The 17,059-nt window shown below is 43.5% G+C and overlaps 1 protein-coding gene and 1 long non-coding RNA gene across 3 annotated transcripts in view; one reads left to right on the forward strand and one right to left on the reverse strand.

Moving 5' to 3' along the window:
• The window catches only part of STX11 (syntaxin 11), a 42,451-nt gene that overhangs the window by 16,320 nt on the left and 9,072 nt on the right, over window positions 1–17,059 (reverse strand). Inside the window, exon 1 of one of the 2 annotated variants that reach the window (XM_001926239.3) lies at window positions 15,369–15,705. The exons of the other annotated variant lie outside the window; for it this stretch is intronic. The gene's annotated coding sequence lies outside the window, so the exon portion shown is untranslated. Of the gene's footprint in view, window positions 1–15,368; window positions 15,706–17,059 lie in introns of those variants that run through there. 2 annotated transcript variants of the gene reach the window in all.
• Window positions 1,825–15,036, forward strand: LOC110259972. The gene is made up of 2 exons (XR_002342515.1): window positions 1,825–2,676; window positions 13,864–15,036. It is a non-coding gene; the product is annotated as an uncharacterized LOC110259972 (long non-coding RNA).

The raw sequence follows: 17,059 nt of genomic DNA on the forward strand, positions 1-17,059 counted from the left end.
AGAGCATAGAAATAAAGGCATCTGTTAAATAAACCAAGTTGGGCACCACAGTAAGGAGATCCTAAATAACAGTCATAAAACAGACTATGTGACTGAGATTCTTGTGCACCTCTTTCAGACGTATGTGCTTACACCTGCTACTGGAACAGAGACTTTCATGTGTTTATTCAACAAGTATTTGGTGAGTACCTACTATGTGCCAGGAAATATGAGAGGATGAGGTTAGTTCAATAAGCAAAAGATTCATGGTTTTGGTCCTTTAAAAATATATTTTTAGATGAGCAAAAATGCTCATATTAAGTTTTTGAGGTTTTTTGTTTGTTTGTTTGTTTTAGCTTTTTAGGACCACACCTGCAGCATGTGGAAGTTCCCCGTCTAGCGGTCGAATCGAAGCTGCAGCTGCCAGCCTACACCACAACCACAGTAACAAGGGACCCAAGCTGCATCTGCAACGTACACCACAGCTCACAGCAAAGCCAGATCCTTAACCCACCAAGCAAGGCCAGGGATCGAACCCGCATCCTCATGGATATTAGTGGGGTTTGTAACCAACTGAGCCACAATGGGAACTCCCTATTAAGCATTTTTTAAAGAGAGGAATGAAAATGTTAAAAACATGAAATAAGACTTCTGAAATATTTAAAATGTAGGCAGAGCTGAGCTAAACTTATGCAAGTTGCTCATTCTCAACAATTTGAAGACATAATTATAAAGATAATGAGGGAAATACATCTTTAGTTTTCTATGTAATTACAAAATTTTTCTTAATTTCAATAAGTGGTATCATCTATAACATAACGATGTAACAGTTTAGTGTTTAAAACATGCTGCAAAGTTGAATAAATCTACTTTGGACTCCCAGCTCTTAGCACTAAGGATTAGAATAACATTGTCAATCTCCAGGAGTGCTTAGAAAACGCCTAACACACCGTGAGTGAATTCTCAACGAAGGCGAGTATTTTCTCACGTGACACTTATAGTTTTACTCATATTGGTAAACATATGCACCCTCCAAAACTATTTAACAGGAAAACTAAATGAGAGTTAATTTGTTTTTAACTTAATTGCCCCTAATCTGTACTGGCTGGAAGACGGCCAGGCCACCACAGCCATCTCATCCTGCCTTCCTTCCAGGCAAGCCCCCCAGCCAGAAATAGCTCAGCTCTCCCCATGGTCCATCCAGACTCAAACTTATCCACTTAAACATCCCAGTCCCATGTTCTATCCTCTACTTTTAGTTATTTTGATAAATGTATCTACTCTTACGTGCTAGTAGCAACCAGGAAACACATTTGTATGTTTAAAGAAGACCTATATCCTAGGTAAAATGGCAAACTGAACATTACGTTTGCTCCCTTCCAAAACCCCACAAAAGGAACTTAAGAAAAGGAATACGCTAGCTAATGGGGTAAAGAACAAGACAGAAAAGAGTAGCAACGACATTTTGGAGGTCATAGAGCAAATGGGCAAGTGGTAATTAGCCCAACAGATATAAGAAAGCTGAATCCTAAGTGCGCAGCGGAGAAGACCAAGAAAGGATCAAAGTCACACCATAATTAAGTTCTCAATGGCTTGGGAATCAGAATTGAAGGCAGAGTACTGATGGAAAAGGAGGGGAGGATGGCAAAGTAACAACACAAGTGTTTGGTTAGAAACCTTGTTTTTTTGTTTTTGTTTTTGTTTTTTTGCCTTTTAGGGCCACACCTGAAGCATATGGAAGTTTCCAGGCTAGAGGTCTAATTGGAGCTGCAGCTGCCGACCATAGCAGCTGCCACAGCCATAGCAACATCAGATCTGAGCCACATCTTCGGCTCACACCACAGCTCACGGCAACACTGGATCCTTAAACCCCTGACCGAGGCCAGGGATGGAACCTGTGTCCTCATGGATACTGGTCCAGTTTCATTGCTGCTGAACCACGATGGAAACAACCAGAAGCCTTTTTATGAAGTGAGCCTATCTCCCCTGTCCTACCGTGAAGAAGAGTAGTGAGGCTAGACTCTGAATCTGGACTGGGTTAGAGATGGCCAACTGAAAAAAGGAGGATTAAGTGGGGGTATTTATAGGGAATGCTGGACCTCCAAGCCCTCTCCATTCCCCTACCATCCAGCGCACTGACCTAGATCCTACAGGCAGGTGAATGGAAGACCGTTTTCCATAAAGTAGAAGGAAACGTAAAAGCAGAAAAGATGGGGAATTTAGGGGTCCAATCCTTTAAGGTCATATTCCAAATTTACAGGAATTCCAGAGAGGATATTATATAAGCTGAGAGAGAGAAACTGATCACCCACAAAGCATTGAAGATCAAAACACTTAAAACTAGTGGAACAACACCTTTTAAATTTTTTGAGGAATATGTTGTTTCTTCTCAGAATTCAGTCAAACCATCAGTCAAATGGGAAGGTAGAATAAAGACATTTCAGATCTATAAAGTCTCAAATTTTTTTTTTTATCTCCTGTGTTCTCTTTCTTAGGAAGAAGCTGGGGAATGCATTCCAACAAAATAAGGAAGCAGAAATAAATGAATAAATAAGTGAAGCAGAAGAGATACAATATAAAGGACCCTAACATGAGTGCTAACAGAGGAGCAAGGCAAAGGCACCCCAGGATGAAGGCAAAGGGAGATTCCAGGATGACAGCAATGACCTGGCTGAAAAGATCCTCAGTCTACACTAGGTGAGTAGAATGAGGAAGAGATTTCTTCAGAAAGATGAAACTGATGGAATTCCTGATGGGTTGAAACTGCTTGAGGGGAGATTTAAACAATTTGGGGTTGCGTAGGTTGTGAATGTAAATTAACTAGGAATTCCTGTTGTGGCTTAGCAGGTTAAGAACCCAACATAGCGTCTGTGAGTAGGTGGGTTAAGGATCCATTGTTGCCACAAGCTGTGATGTAGGTCGAGGATGCAGCTTGGATCTGGCGTTGCTGTGGCTGTGGTGTAGGCCAACAGTTGCAGCTCCAATTGTGCTCCTGGCCAGAGAACTTCCATGTGCCGCAGGTGTGGCCGTAAAAAGAAGAAAAAACCAACTAAACAACAACAAAAACCAATTAACTTCTAGGAAAGCAAAAAAAAAATTGTAGTTACAGGAAAATAATCAGGATGTAATACATGGCTCAGCTGTGATGAGCATTTTCATAATCATCAAAATACAATCATGCAGTTCCCTGGTGACCTAGTGGTTAAGGATTCAGTGTTGTCACTGCTATGGCTTGGTTTTGATCCCTGGCCCAGGAACTTCCACATGCTTTGGACATGGCCAAAATATATATAATCAAGGATTTTTTTTTTCTTGCAGCTGTAGTGTAGGTCGAAATTATGGGTAGGTTCAATCTTTGGCCCATGAACTTCCACATGCTGCAGGTACAGCAAAAAGTAAAAAAAAAAAATAATAATAGGGGAGGAAAAAGTTTAAGCAGCCAGACTGATGTAATTGACTAGCAAGAATTTATTTCGCTCTAATCCTTACCGTAGACTCCATAATATACCTCTGGAACATCAAGGAATTAAAAATGCAAAAACCAATAACAGAAACACTAGTAGAAAATAAGGTTGAATATTATTTATCAGTATTCTGGGGATAAGGATAACTTTCTATGGGCTTTGAGGCTGTGGAAAAATCTCAGAGATATCCAAATTGACTCTGTAAAATTCAAAATCCTTATGCCACAAAAATAATAACAAATATTAAAGTTAAATCAAGAGGAGTTCCCACTGTGGCACCTGGGACTGGCAGTGTTTCTCCAGCACCAGGACACAGGTTCGATCCCCATTCCAGCCCAGTGAGTTAAAGGATATGGTGTTATCACAGCTGCAGTGTAGGTCGAAACTGTGGCTGGGATCTGCCCCCTGGCCTGGGAACTCCATATGCTGTGTGGCAGTCAAAATAGAAAAAAAAAATTAAATCAAGAGATTAGAAGAAAATATTTGCACAAAACAATAGACATTAGGTAGGTGCACAATATTATGTGAACAGACAACCTCAACTGATAAGAAAATAACATGACAAAATATATTGAGGAAAATATATAGGAAGACAATCACAGGAGATAAAATATTCTCACTAAAATTATAAAATGATAGTATCTGTTCTTTAGCGAATAAATACTAATTAAAGATACCAATTTAGTCTTATTAATAGAAATTAGTTAAAAAATCAGTATACATTGTTTATCTATGGTTTAGTTACTAAGACTAGGTTGAAGAATTAACTGAAAATACTTATTGTGTTTATGCTGCTGTCAGTGGTAGGTGTAGGTATCTGGACCTCAACAGAAAGGAAAAAATGTCTGTGGAAGTCTAAGTTTCAGCAGAGAGCAGCTAATAACTTGAGAGATTTTCTAATTAAACAACAACAAAATTATGCTGACCACATGGAATTTTCTTCTACCAACTGCTAATCTTTTCAGATGAGTTGGTACTACTATAATTTTGAGTCTTTAAAGAATAAGCATCATCCTCTAAAGAGTTCTCCATTTTTCAAAAGGAGAAAATATTTCATTTCACCACGATAGGCTTTTATTTAAAAATTCTCATTCTCAATGAAAATATAAAAGTTGAACTAATTTTGAGAAACACTCAATTGGTTTCACAATGGCTAAATTCATTACCCACCTACACTTCAGCAATAAACCAAGCTCAAACTACACAAAATAGAAAGTGTAAGAACAAATGTTTAGAATTATTTTCTCACCATTCATATACTCCCTATATACAATATTTATAGTAAAAGAAAAAAATTAGAACATAGATTAAGTTATACTTGTAATAAACCAAGGAATATGCCAAAACATGAGAGGAAAGACATAAGAAAACATGGCAAATGGTCATCACAGGGCATCACATGTCCATTCGCTTAAAAATCACACTTCAGACCCAAGTTATATTTTCACTTGCACTATAGTCTTTCATTCAGTTTTTTAGAATCACTGTTGCTTTAAGATGCTGAATGGTGTGGATGTATTTAAGTTGACTTAAATGAGACACAGCAGAGCATTCTACACTCCCATCTGCATCTAATAAAAGCTGATCCACGATGACTTAATCCTCCCTTCCCTGCAGTCAGCCAAATGGATAGTATTCTTATTAGACATTCATAAGTTAAATATGTACATATTTGCTTTGTGACATTGGGTTAGTCAAGAAATAGGTTCTTAGTAGAGAACCAATCTGGTTACTTTTTTAACCTTAGGATGGTCTCTTAATTCAGATACTACATTTAAGGTTACTTATTTATTTAATGTAATAAACATAAATAAATTGCAGTAGAAGAGTTGCAGGAGATTCAGAGATTAAAAAAATCAAGTCCCAATCTCTGCCCTCAACTAAGTTTTAAAATGTATGGGGAGAAATAAGTAGGTACAGAAATAATCAAAGAGCAAGAAATGTCCATAAAAGGAACAAAAGGACCCAGCCAGGTAGAGGAGGCATAGCAGGGCCAAGAAAGCAAAGTGGAAAAATGAGGTCAGAGCAGACACTGACCTCTGACAAAGGTACCTCAACCTTGGTCTACAGCAAGACCCAACAGCAAAACTATCAAACAGCCACCTAGGCCACAGTCCTCAGTGTCTTAAAATTAACTCTTAAAAAGCCGTACTGTAAGCTCATGATTTTCAGAGCTTTAAGTTCATATTCCTTTACTGTACATTACATATTAAAATATTAACAAATCAGGAGTTCCTGCTGTGGGACAGTGAATTAAGGATCCTATGTTGCTGCAGCTGTGGTGTAGGTTGCAGCTGCAGCTCAGATCAGTCCCTCGCCCAGGAACTTCCACATGCCACAAGTGCAGCCAAAAATAAAACATTAACAAATCACCTTCTAGCAATGGGACACTGAATGAGATGCACTGAAACTCCCTTTTCTGTTCCTTGCTATCTATTGTATTCATTAAACGAAGGAGTTAATTTCTTGTTCTCTCTTTGCCAGTGTGTGTGCTCACATACTGTACACACACGTGTATACACACACACACACAAAAGCATGAAGGATTGGTCAGTTTTGAACTAGATAGACCAAAAGGTCTTCCTTTGTTTAAAAAGAGGTCTCTGTCTCTTGTCTTAAACAAAAGCCAGGCTCCTAGCTTCTGTATTTATATAAATTATGTTTCATGAGAATGGGATTCTCTCTCTGACCTTACAGACCAGGCTGGGTGATAAGCTCCATGATCTCACACTTTCTGATCCTTCCTCTTTCCTAATATTCATCATATCCTATTGTGCATTGTTTTACTGCCTATCTTCTCTGCTTGCCAATAAGCTCCATGGGGTCGGGGACTGGCTTGTTGTGTTTGTTATGCACCCCAGAGTGTCCAGCTAATAGGAGGGCCTCAAGAAATATCTGTTGAATAATTATGCTTGCTAGAGTGGTATGTCTTTCAATCATTTTTTATGAGGCGAGGTCTCTTGTACACAAAGTAGACAATCCTTGCTCTCAAGGTACTTACGGGCTGGCAGGGAGGATAATAATAATAACTGTAGGAAGAGGGGGATGTATGGGTGTGTTCTCTGAGCTCAGCAGAAGATGGCAAACTGAGCTGAATGACAGGAAGGGAAGGCTTCCTGGAGAGGATGGTATCTGACCTGATTCTAAACAGTTTAACTGGAGTTAGCTGAACAAGGAACGGGGAAGGGGCCAGGCGGAGATAACGAGCAAAGGCATGGAGCATTGATCGTGGAGGAACTTGAGTATTTGCTGCTGCAGGAGTGAACAAAACATATCAAAATGTCCTAGGAGCTCATCAGATTATTCTTTAGGGGACTGATATTTCCTACAATGGCCTGATTCAAAATCAGCGTTTTTCCCTTTGAAAAAAAAAATTATTCCTTATTTCAAAGGATCAGATAATACATTTTCTTGTCATAGTTATTGGTCTCCTCCTATTAGATGGTCGGTCATTCAAAGCTTTTTTTTTTTTTTTTTTTTTTTTTTTTGTCTTTTTAGGGCTGTACCCACAGCATATGGAAGTTCCTAGGCTAGGGGTGGAATCAGAGCAGTAGCCACCCGGCCTACGCCACAGCTCACCACAATGCCAGATCCTTAACTCACTGAGCGAGGCCAGGATCAAACCCGCATCCTCATGGAGACTAATCACGTTTGCTACCACTGAGCCACAACAGGAACTCCCATTTAAAGCTTTAGGACAGCACCTCAGAGCTTCATCTTGCATAAGATTTTCTGGAACTTTCTTATTCTCCTGGAAAGTTTACTGATTCCTATAAATACAAGAATTCCCTTCTCCCCGTTTTACTACAACTGTTCCAGGAATTTGGCATCTCTCCTCCAGTTATCAAGATCTTAAAAAGCCAAGTCAGAAGTAGTCTTTCCCTCCCTCCCTTCCCCTCCCCCCTCCCCCCTCTCTCCCCAGCAGTCCTGATTGGAAGCCCACCAAGGGATTTGGGACAGGCTCTCATTTGGTGACACCAGGAACATGCTATAAATTCAAGGGATGAGTGTCACTATATCAAGCCTGCAGGGTTAAGGTGCAGGTGCTCCTCCGTCCATAGTGCCCCTGGCTTCTCACTACTCGAGAAAATCCCAGCAGACTTGGTCACCATCAAGGTAGAAGGGTTCAAGGCATGATTCTTTTTTTTTTTTTTTTTTTTTAAGGCAATGATTCTTAACTGTAGCATGGATCAAAATCATCTGGGGAAAATGTGTTGAAAATGTCAATTCTTTGGCTCCATTTTTTTTGTTTGCTTTTTAGGGCCACACTGGCAGCATATGGAAGTTCCCAGGCTAGGGTCCAGTCGGAGCTACAGCTGCAGCCACAGCCACAGCCACAGCCACAGCCACAGCAGATCTGAGCCACATCTGCAAACTACACCACAGCTCATGGCAATGCTGGATCCTTAACCCACTGAGCAAGGCCAGGGATTGAACCTGCAACCTCATGGGTTCCTAGTCAGGTTTGTTTATGCTGCGCCACTGCAGGAACTCCTTGGGCTCCACTTTTAAAGATTCCGTTCTAGTGGATCTTGAATGTGGACCTGGACTTTCCTTTCTGTTTTCTTTTTGTTGTTGTTTGTTTGTTTTGGGGAATGTTTTACAATATCCCAGGCAAATCTGATCTTATAATCTATAGGCTACACTTTGAGATGCATTAGATTGGTACTGGGCCTTTCCAAGGCTTAGGAAACAGGGAGAGAGGAGGAGGGAGAGAAGAGAGAGAAAATGTAGCCTAACATTGCAAAATTGTTTACCACTGGTAAAGCCTAGAATTATAGCAAAGACCGGCAGGCATTGATTACACTTCTGTTGTGGTCTGGACAGCCTGAGTGTTTGGTTAGCCTTCTTTATTAGGCACCTACCACTTATCCTGGCCTATCCTCACCTGACTCTTTTGCTCCTAACTTCACAGGATTAAGCCTATTGTTTTCTCACTCTCTGGTCATTTAGTCAAAATCCTTAAGGGGCTTGGACAAGATGCCAGCTTTCTGGCCTCCACTCAGCAGGGCAGTGGTCTGAGTTAGAAACACACAGCAAGACCCTCGTACAGCAAAATGCTCTCGTCCACAGAAATGTAGTAGGGGATGTGACATGCAGATCCACGCTGGGACCAAGGCCTTGTTCCCCCCAGCTGCCAGGAATGTTGGCTGCTGAAGGTTCCCAGCTCCAGGAACTGCTGCCTGGATGCCCCACATCCAGTGACGAGCTGATGTGAGGGATACAATGGCCAGCACCCTTGCTTTGAGGTGACAGAACAATTCTGAAGGGGCCATCCCATCTCCAAAGTCCCCCACTGTGGAGGCCACCCTTGAGCATGCACTGCAGTTAGTTCCTCCCTCTGCAGAACTTTGCGGTCCCCTCTCCTGCCAAGCGTTGTTCCTAGAGCATCTCCCAGTAAACTTCTTGTATGCAAATCTCAGAGGTTATTTCCAGGGAACTTGACCTAAGGACTCAACTTGCCTATTAGAGTAAAAAAGTGACAGCACAGTGTAGTGGCCTCTGCACCTTGCTTCTTGGGTAATGATGGGCAGTCCCTTAGTCTCTCCCAAGATCGCCTTCCTCATCTTTAGAATCTGAGTACAGACAACAATAATGAGATGGAGTTCCCGTCGTGGCGCAGTGGTTAATGAATTTGACTAGGAACCATCAGGTTGCGGGTTCGATCCCTGCCCTTGCTCAGTGGGTTAAGGATCCGGCATTGCCGTGAGCTGTGGTGTAGGTCGCAGACACTGCTCAGATCTGATGTGGCTGTGGCTGTGGCATAGGCCGGTGGCTACAGCTCCAATTAGACCCCTAGCCTGGGAACCTCCATGTGCCTCGTGAACAGCCCAAGAAATGGCAAAAAGACAAAAAGTAAAAATAAATAAAATAATAATGAGGCTTATTATTTCCGTTTTGCCAGGCTCTTATGAGAATTAAAAGAGAAACTTACAGAGAGTACTTTGTAAGTAATGCAGAGCTGTATCCTCTTGTCAGCTGACATCACTCTCTGCTGGTTTCCCATGTGATAATCAGGGAAGAGGGGGCGAAGAAGTGGGAGAGCTACCACCATTACACAACTCAGCTCACACACTGTGTCCTGCTTTATCTCAAATCATCAGATTTGTGTCAAAAATCAATACGCCCAGGCACATGATAGAACATTAGAAACAAAACGAGGAGGTGTGACATGCATTGCTGCAACCTGAAACTGAAACAGAAGTGAGCACAATCCTTGTTCATGTTTTTTTTTCCATATGACAATAACAGCAGGGCTATTTCCACTACTCTGAAAAGTCGGAATTTCCGTTATCTCCCAACGAGTTATGCAATGACCAATGAAATGTCATTTTATATCTTTGGACAGAAAAAAACAAGTAAAAACAGTTATATATACAAAATGGGGAACACTTTTCTAAGCAAATTTGTATTTTCTGGATAACCTTGATACGGCAGCCACTAGAAAGGAAAAAAAAAAGTACAAAAATGAATTGAAAACATTTAATTTGCTCAAGAAGGATAGCTAGAAATTACCGATCCTAAGACTTCTCCCTATTAAAAATACCAAACGATTGAGCCTTACTAAGAATTTGAATGAGGTATACAAATAATGGCTGGTGTCCACAGACGCAGAAGGAGTGACCGGCAAATGATTTCCTCTGCCAGGTGGCATCCTTATCAGCAAAAGTCACAGAATAGTTAGAACTGGGAGCCCCTAACTCTAGCAATTCTCCGCTCTCAGGGAAACCACAGTCAAAATGAGGAGGCAAGACAAACCCACGTGAAATATTAACCAGAGCCCTTCCCTTTCTCGTTCTCTGAGCACTGAGTAAATTACAGACGGGGACATAGGAATTCAGACCAAGGGTAAACATGTGAGCTGGATCATCCCGGAAGGCTTGATGTCAGTCTCATGTAATGGGCCACTATAAATATCTAGATTTCCTGATAAATCGAAAGAAATGCTGAATGAAACCTTTTCTTCATGTGTGGAGAAATCATTTCAGAACTTCAAGATTTATTAGACATTTGAATGTTTTAAAACTTCAGACTTTGAGTCTGCCGATTCATTTGGGCACAACATTCATTCAGTGTCTCTAATCCTTACATGGTCCAAAGTAGAGGCCTCTGAGGAAAAGAGAATCAGACCCTCCTTACTGAACAAAAATCAGAGTATTATTCCAAACCAAAGTAGGCTGAATCATGAAACAATGGGAAGAGTGAAGAGATGGGGTCAGATTTGGGGAAGTGAGGGTGTTAGTCAAAAAGTACTTTTATCAGGATCAAAGGAATCGATCTGTAGATGAAAATGAGTGCGCCCAGGAAACTTGAATCATTGTGCCCCCCTGAAATCAAGAAAATTGGGAACATGGCAGGGCCAGCTTCACTTACAAAGATTCTGGAAGTTGGAGGCAGGAGGGGCTGGTAAGTACCTGGTTCTGGGTAAAACCTGAACAAAACAGGCCCTAGAAGGCAGATCACAAACCAGGAGTGTTAAGACCTGGAGCTGTTATGGCCCTGCCTGCATCTGGTAGCACGACTTCCACCATCATACCTGCTCTGTAGATTAATACCCTGGGCCAGCCTTTCTGCTTCCCCATGGGAGGGATACCGCAGATCTTAGCAGTGAAACACTGAATGCCTCTGAGAAACCCAATGCACTGAGTATCTACTGTTTGGGAAGGTGGTAATGGAGGCAGCTCTGAGGACAGTTGTTAAAGCTCTGGGAACCTTCAGTCACTGTGAGTCTCCATTAAAATGTTTTAAAATTCCCAGGAGAAATGTTCTGATTAGTCTAGGTTTATTCCTAGACCAAGCAAGTATTTCTCGGGGTGGAGGTAGTGGGGAGGTTGCCATGCGACACAGTAGGACCACTGGGGACTCATCTCATGGAGATTCTCATCTCATGTATTGGGCTATTCCTGGATGAGGGAGAATCATCAGGATCAGGAGGGGGACTCCAATATGAGTTTACCACAGTGTCCAAAACATCAGTCCTTCATAGAGACAGCAAGCACATCAGAGTGGTTAAGAATGGAGTTTCCATCGTGGCGCAGTGGTTAACAAATCCGACTAGGAACCATGAGGTTGTGGGTTCGATCCCTGCCCTTGCTCAGTGGGTTAAGGATCCGGCGTTGCCGTGAGCTGTGGTGTAGGTCGCAGACGCGGCTCGGATCCCATGTTGCTGTGGCTCTGGTGTAGCTACAGCTCTGATTCGACCCCTAGCCTGGGAACCTCCATATGCTGCAGGAGAGGCTCAAGAAATGGCAAAAAGACAAAAAAAAAAAAAAAAAAAGAATGCAAGCTCTAGGAGTTCCCATTGTGGCTCAGCATCCACATAATGTCCATGAGGATGTGCGTTCCATCCCTGGCCTCACTTGGTGAGTTAAGGATCCAGCGTTGCCACAAACTGCACCCTAGGTCCCAGGTGTGGCTATGACCTGGCATTGCTGTGGCTGTGGCTGACAGCTGCAGCTCCGATTCAACCCCTAACTCAGAAACTTCCATATGCTGCAGGTGCGGCCATAAAAAGAAAAAAAAAATGCAAACTCTAAAGAAAGATGCTCAGGATCAAATCCTGGCTCTGGCAATTACTAACACGGCACTTTCTTCTTCAGTCAAAGCAGTTAATGATAGTACCTATCTCACAGGACTGCAATAAAGAGTAAAAGACTTGATTCACATAATGAGCCTAAGATAATGCCTGAACATTATAAGCCTTCGATAAATTTTAGCTACTATGCATTCCAAACATTTTCACGCCCACTGACCATATACCAGACTCTGTGTGAGCTCCTCATTATCGCCGAAACCAAGCCTAGTCTTCCGTTTATGTTCCTATCCTTAGTCATTAACTAGAAATGTGGGGGTCATCTCAGCCTCCTTCCTTTCCCTCACTGCCCACTCCTGGGTTCTGGGGCCAGGTTCCAGCTACGAAACATCTGCAGCTTCTCCCCTCTTTTCCATTCCTCACCCTCCCTGCTTGACTCAAGCCTTCTTTAATTTCTCACCTTGAGCATTACAAACCGTCTCCTCTGTGTCTCCCTAAGGCCAGTGCTGCTCTTGTCCAATCTCTATCGTTTCAAAACATGTATCTGACAATATCATTCACCTGCTTCAAGTCCTTTACAGGACAATCTCAGAGCGCCTACCTGGCATCTGGCCCAACCCGTCCCTCCAGCCCTCTCCCCAGTGGGTGTCCACCCCAAACAAGCTGGTCCTTCTGCGGGGTCGGTCCTCTGTCCCTCCATCCACCTGACAATGCCTCCTCTTACATTAAGGGTCATTATTTCATCAGTAAATACTTCCTAACACTTATCACGACAAGCTCGTGCCAAGTTCAGGGAGTACGACAATGAAGATCACACTCAACCCTTTCTCATAGAAAACGTAATTGTGAGATGAAGGTAAAGGTGTCTCACAGTTCGCATTGTTTCCCTCACCCATTGGACGTATTATGGAACTGGAGAAACTGAATGTATTTTGGCATCAGGTCCAAAAGCACCTCAACAGATTTCAGTCCCAACAGTAAACTGTGATACTGTGGATTTACTCATTTTGAGTCATACAGATATCATGTATTCAAACTATAAAAACAAGGATCTGAAAGTTGCTTAAATATGGTGTTATAACATTGTAAGCCATTCATTAGTCACTCTATTGGTTTTTTTAAAAGGCAACTGAAAGTGCCTGTGGTGGTCTAGGGGTAATAACAGGCTGGGTTTATTTATTTATTGGTCTTTTTGTCTTTTTTAGGGCCGCACCTGCGGCATATGGAGGTTCCCAGGCGAGGGGTCTAATCAGAGCTGTAGCCCCTGGCCTACACCAGAGCCACAGCAACCCCAGATCCGAGCCGTGTCTGTGACCTACACCACAGCTTACCATAATGCTGGATCTTTAACCCACTGAGTGAGGCGAGGGATCAAACCCCCAACCTCCTGGTTCCTAGTCGGATTCATTTCTGCTGCACCACAACAGGAACTCTGGGGCTGGGTTTATTTTTACACGATTATTAGATAATTTAAAATATGCTTAATTCAAAATCTTTAAAAAGAATGCCTTTCTAATTAATGTATTTTTTCCTTTTTTTTTTTTTTCCCCCTAGGCCCACACCTGCAGCATATGGAAGTTCCCTTGCTAAGGGTCAAATTGGAGCTTCAGCTGCTGGCCTACACCACAGCCATAGCAACAAGAGATCTGAGTTGCATCTACAACGTACACTGCAGCTCGGACAATGCCAGATCATTAACCCACTGAGGGATCAAACGCTCATCCTCATGGATACTAGTTGGGTTCTTAACCCCCTGAGCCAGAACGGGAACTCCTAATTAATATATTTTTAAACCACTTTTTGAATGAAATGCTCACTGAATAAGCTCAACAGGCTGCCTGCAAAGACAAGTTGATGATTAAACTCAAATCTTTCTTGTTCTTCCAGCAACGAGGACGACCCACTTCATTCAAAATCCCAGATCTACAGGCATATTGGGACAGAGGCTCTACTGTGGGCATAGATTTATCAATATACTCATCTCCTTCTAGTGGATTTTCCAGTGGATTTACCAGCCTTCCACACCACTCTTCAGGGGCTTGGCAGCAAAATCCCTTCTTCTTCACAGTTGTATAACCAGAGCTTGGGGAAGGTGGCACAGAACAGGTACCTGATAACTGTTTGCTGGGCTGAACTCGGTTCCAATCATGATGAGATAGTGTACCATCCCTTTCTAAGAGCTACTCCTCAGCTGCAGTGGGACCTGTCAGCTTGAACATTTACGTTTCTTAGCTCCAATTATATCCACCATCTTCAAAATTATTCATGTGGCACTAATATACTATAAACAAACTGTCCAAAAGATTTTGATTCTGAGTGACATACAGTCACTAGGTAACATGACATGTTTCCATCACACCGTTCTAGTAAAAAGTAGTAAACCAGTTATTGAATAATGAAATTAATTTTCCCTGGGGCCTCTGTGGCAAAGCGCATGATTTTCTTCGTTATCTTACATCAGCCTACTGACCCTAGCTGCTAAGCTGTACCGTCAGGCGCTTTTGGAAACTGAAAACTTTGAACTGTTACTTCCTACACCACAGCCCCAGTTTAGCAGCACTTGCATTTCACATCTTAATCTTATTTTAATACAGCCAGAGCAGACCTCACGTTTCAAACGTTCATTAACAAAGTCTCACAATTAAGAGAGCAGCCCAGTGACTCATTTTTGGATACCCGTTTGGAAATAACAGCTCCTCCCTTTGCTGAGAAATGGCTTAAACAAGTGCGTGAGAACCACAGGAAGTAATACAGATCTCAGCTGCTGTCAGCCAAGTCTAGAATTCCCTCTCCAGCGGTGTGGCGCTCCTAGGCGCTGCCACTACCTCTTGTCTCCATTCTCTAAAACAAATAAATAAACCAAAGTCTTATATGGGCTTGGAAGAGTGTGAAATATTTCAAGGCGGTAACAAGTCTCCGTATTTCCTGGATCCTGAGTCATACTGTCAAGTGCAAGTCAAGAAGTTCCCATTCTGGTATTTTTGAGAAAGTGCAACCTAATAGGAAGTGAAGAGGTGATCAAACCGAAGTAATGCTCCCACGAATTTAAAAAACAAACAACCACCTCAGCCTTTTTGACTCAAATACAAAAGCAATCTTAGGTGGCTACTGAATAAGGGAAGCCTATCAACAGGTATCCCGGAGATTATTTATCTGCGCATTCCCTTGCCCATTGGCAGAAGAAACAATCACTCCTCCCTGTTAGAAACCCAAATGCCATGTTCCCCCGAGAGGCGGCCAGAGACCCGACATCCCCCCTCAGGCATCCCTTGTGACCGCGAGCAAGCGAGCCCGTCCCGCTGCCACATCCCCGCAGCTCTCAGCGCCCAGCCTAGCCGGGCGAGTCCCGCGGCGAAGGAAAGACAAAGAGACCCAAGGACAAGAACACGCACCGAGAAGTCCTCTCCCGTGGGCGCCCGTCCCGCGCTGGACGCCAGGCGGGGAAGGAAACCTGTGGATCGACCCCCGGCGCCTCCCGCGGCTCCTCCGCCGCCACCCGAGCTCCGCGCCGCCGCCGCCGCATCTGGGCGCCCGCCCAGCCCTTGGGTGTCGGAAGAGCCCACAGCTGGGGACCTGGCCCCGCCCCGGGACGACGGCCCCGCCCCGCCCCACCGAAATTGCCTGCGCTCGGGACTGCGGGGAAGCGGGCGGACCCGCTCTGCCTCCCCCCGCTGCCGGATACTGTGGGCAGGGGCGCCCCCGAGGCCCTTCCCCTCGTTCCCTAGCCCCCCTCCTCCTCGCAGGGGGGCGGCCCAAAGGCGCCGGACTTTCCCGGGGGATCCCCGCCGCGCTGGTGACGTTTGCAGGCCGGCCCAGTGCGTTTCCCCGCGTGGTTCTGAGTGTGGAGGTGACTGCGAACGCCTGCGGTGCGCTCTGCACCTGCGGAGACCCTGTAGGCGGCCGGCAAGGAGGCTGCCGGTCACACCGAGGCTGAGCACGGTTTTCCCCGAACCCACCTGGACTCATCCCTTTCCAGTGAGTTTTAAACACCAGCCTGGTTCATTCATTCATTCGTTCATTCAGAACCAAGCCAGCGTCTACGGCAGTGCTGAGGATCCTACGTGGTGCCCTCAATGGCACTCTAGTGAGGAAGGATAAACATAAAGTGTCATGGGAAATTAGTGGTAAGTCTCTTGAAAAATAAGGCTGAGGCTTAAAAGTTAGGAAGTGCTCAAAAAAGGAGGTTGGGGTGGGTGGAGGGGAATGCCCACCTTGATGGAGAAAGTCAAAGAAATGCATGCGCCAACTGAAAGAGCTCCCACGCCAAAGCTGGAACAGTTTGAACAACAAAATAAAGTAGTATGCGATTACAACCCAACGTGAAAACAAACCGAAAAAGAAAAAACAGAAAACAGCCCGCAAGTCCATAATGATATAAATGGTCGCATCCGTAAGTGATGGAGCTAAAACTCTCATCCACAAGAATTGCTAATAACTTATGTGGATACTTCACCCTCAAGGAGTAGAAGCCTAACTTCCCACTCCATACGCATAAGCTCCTTGTAGTGACTTTCTTCCCAAAAAGTACAGCATGGAAAAGGGGGGAAAGAGTATTTACGATGGAGACATCTAAAAAACACTCCCTCAGCCAGGTGATCAAGGTCAACGTTCACAGTAATAGATCACATTTATAGTATGTGGTCTTGATGTGATATGATGAAAATGGCCTTTTATTCTGTAGCCTCCCCCTCCCCCCAAAAAAGGCTATACCCGCATGAGAAAAACTTCAGACAAATTCAAATAATGGGACATTCTACAAAATACCTGACCAGCATTTCTTAAAGCTGTCAATGTCAGCAAAAACAAAGTCTGGAAAACCACCACAGCATAGAGAATCTTAAAGAGACCCAACAACTAAATTATGTGGTGTCCTGGATGGGATCCTGGGACAGAAAAAGGCCTTTAAGTAAAAGCTAAGGAGCTCTGAATCAAGTATGGATATTCATTGTTAATAAAGTCAAGACTGGTTCATCAGCTGTGATGACGTACCGTACTAATTGTTTGATGTAATAATAGGGGCGCAGGAGAATGAGGTGTATGGAGAATGAGGTGTGTAGATTTAGGTGTAAATCTAAGAACATTC

Source organism: Sus scrofa, chromosome 1, assembly GCF_000003025.6.
Source record: "Sus scrofa isolate TJ Tabasco breed Duroc chromosome 1, Sscrofa11.1, whole genome shotgun sequence".
NCBI lineage: Eukaryota > Metazoa > Chordata > Mammalia > Artiodactyla > Suidae > Sus > Sus scrofa.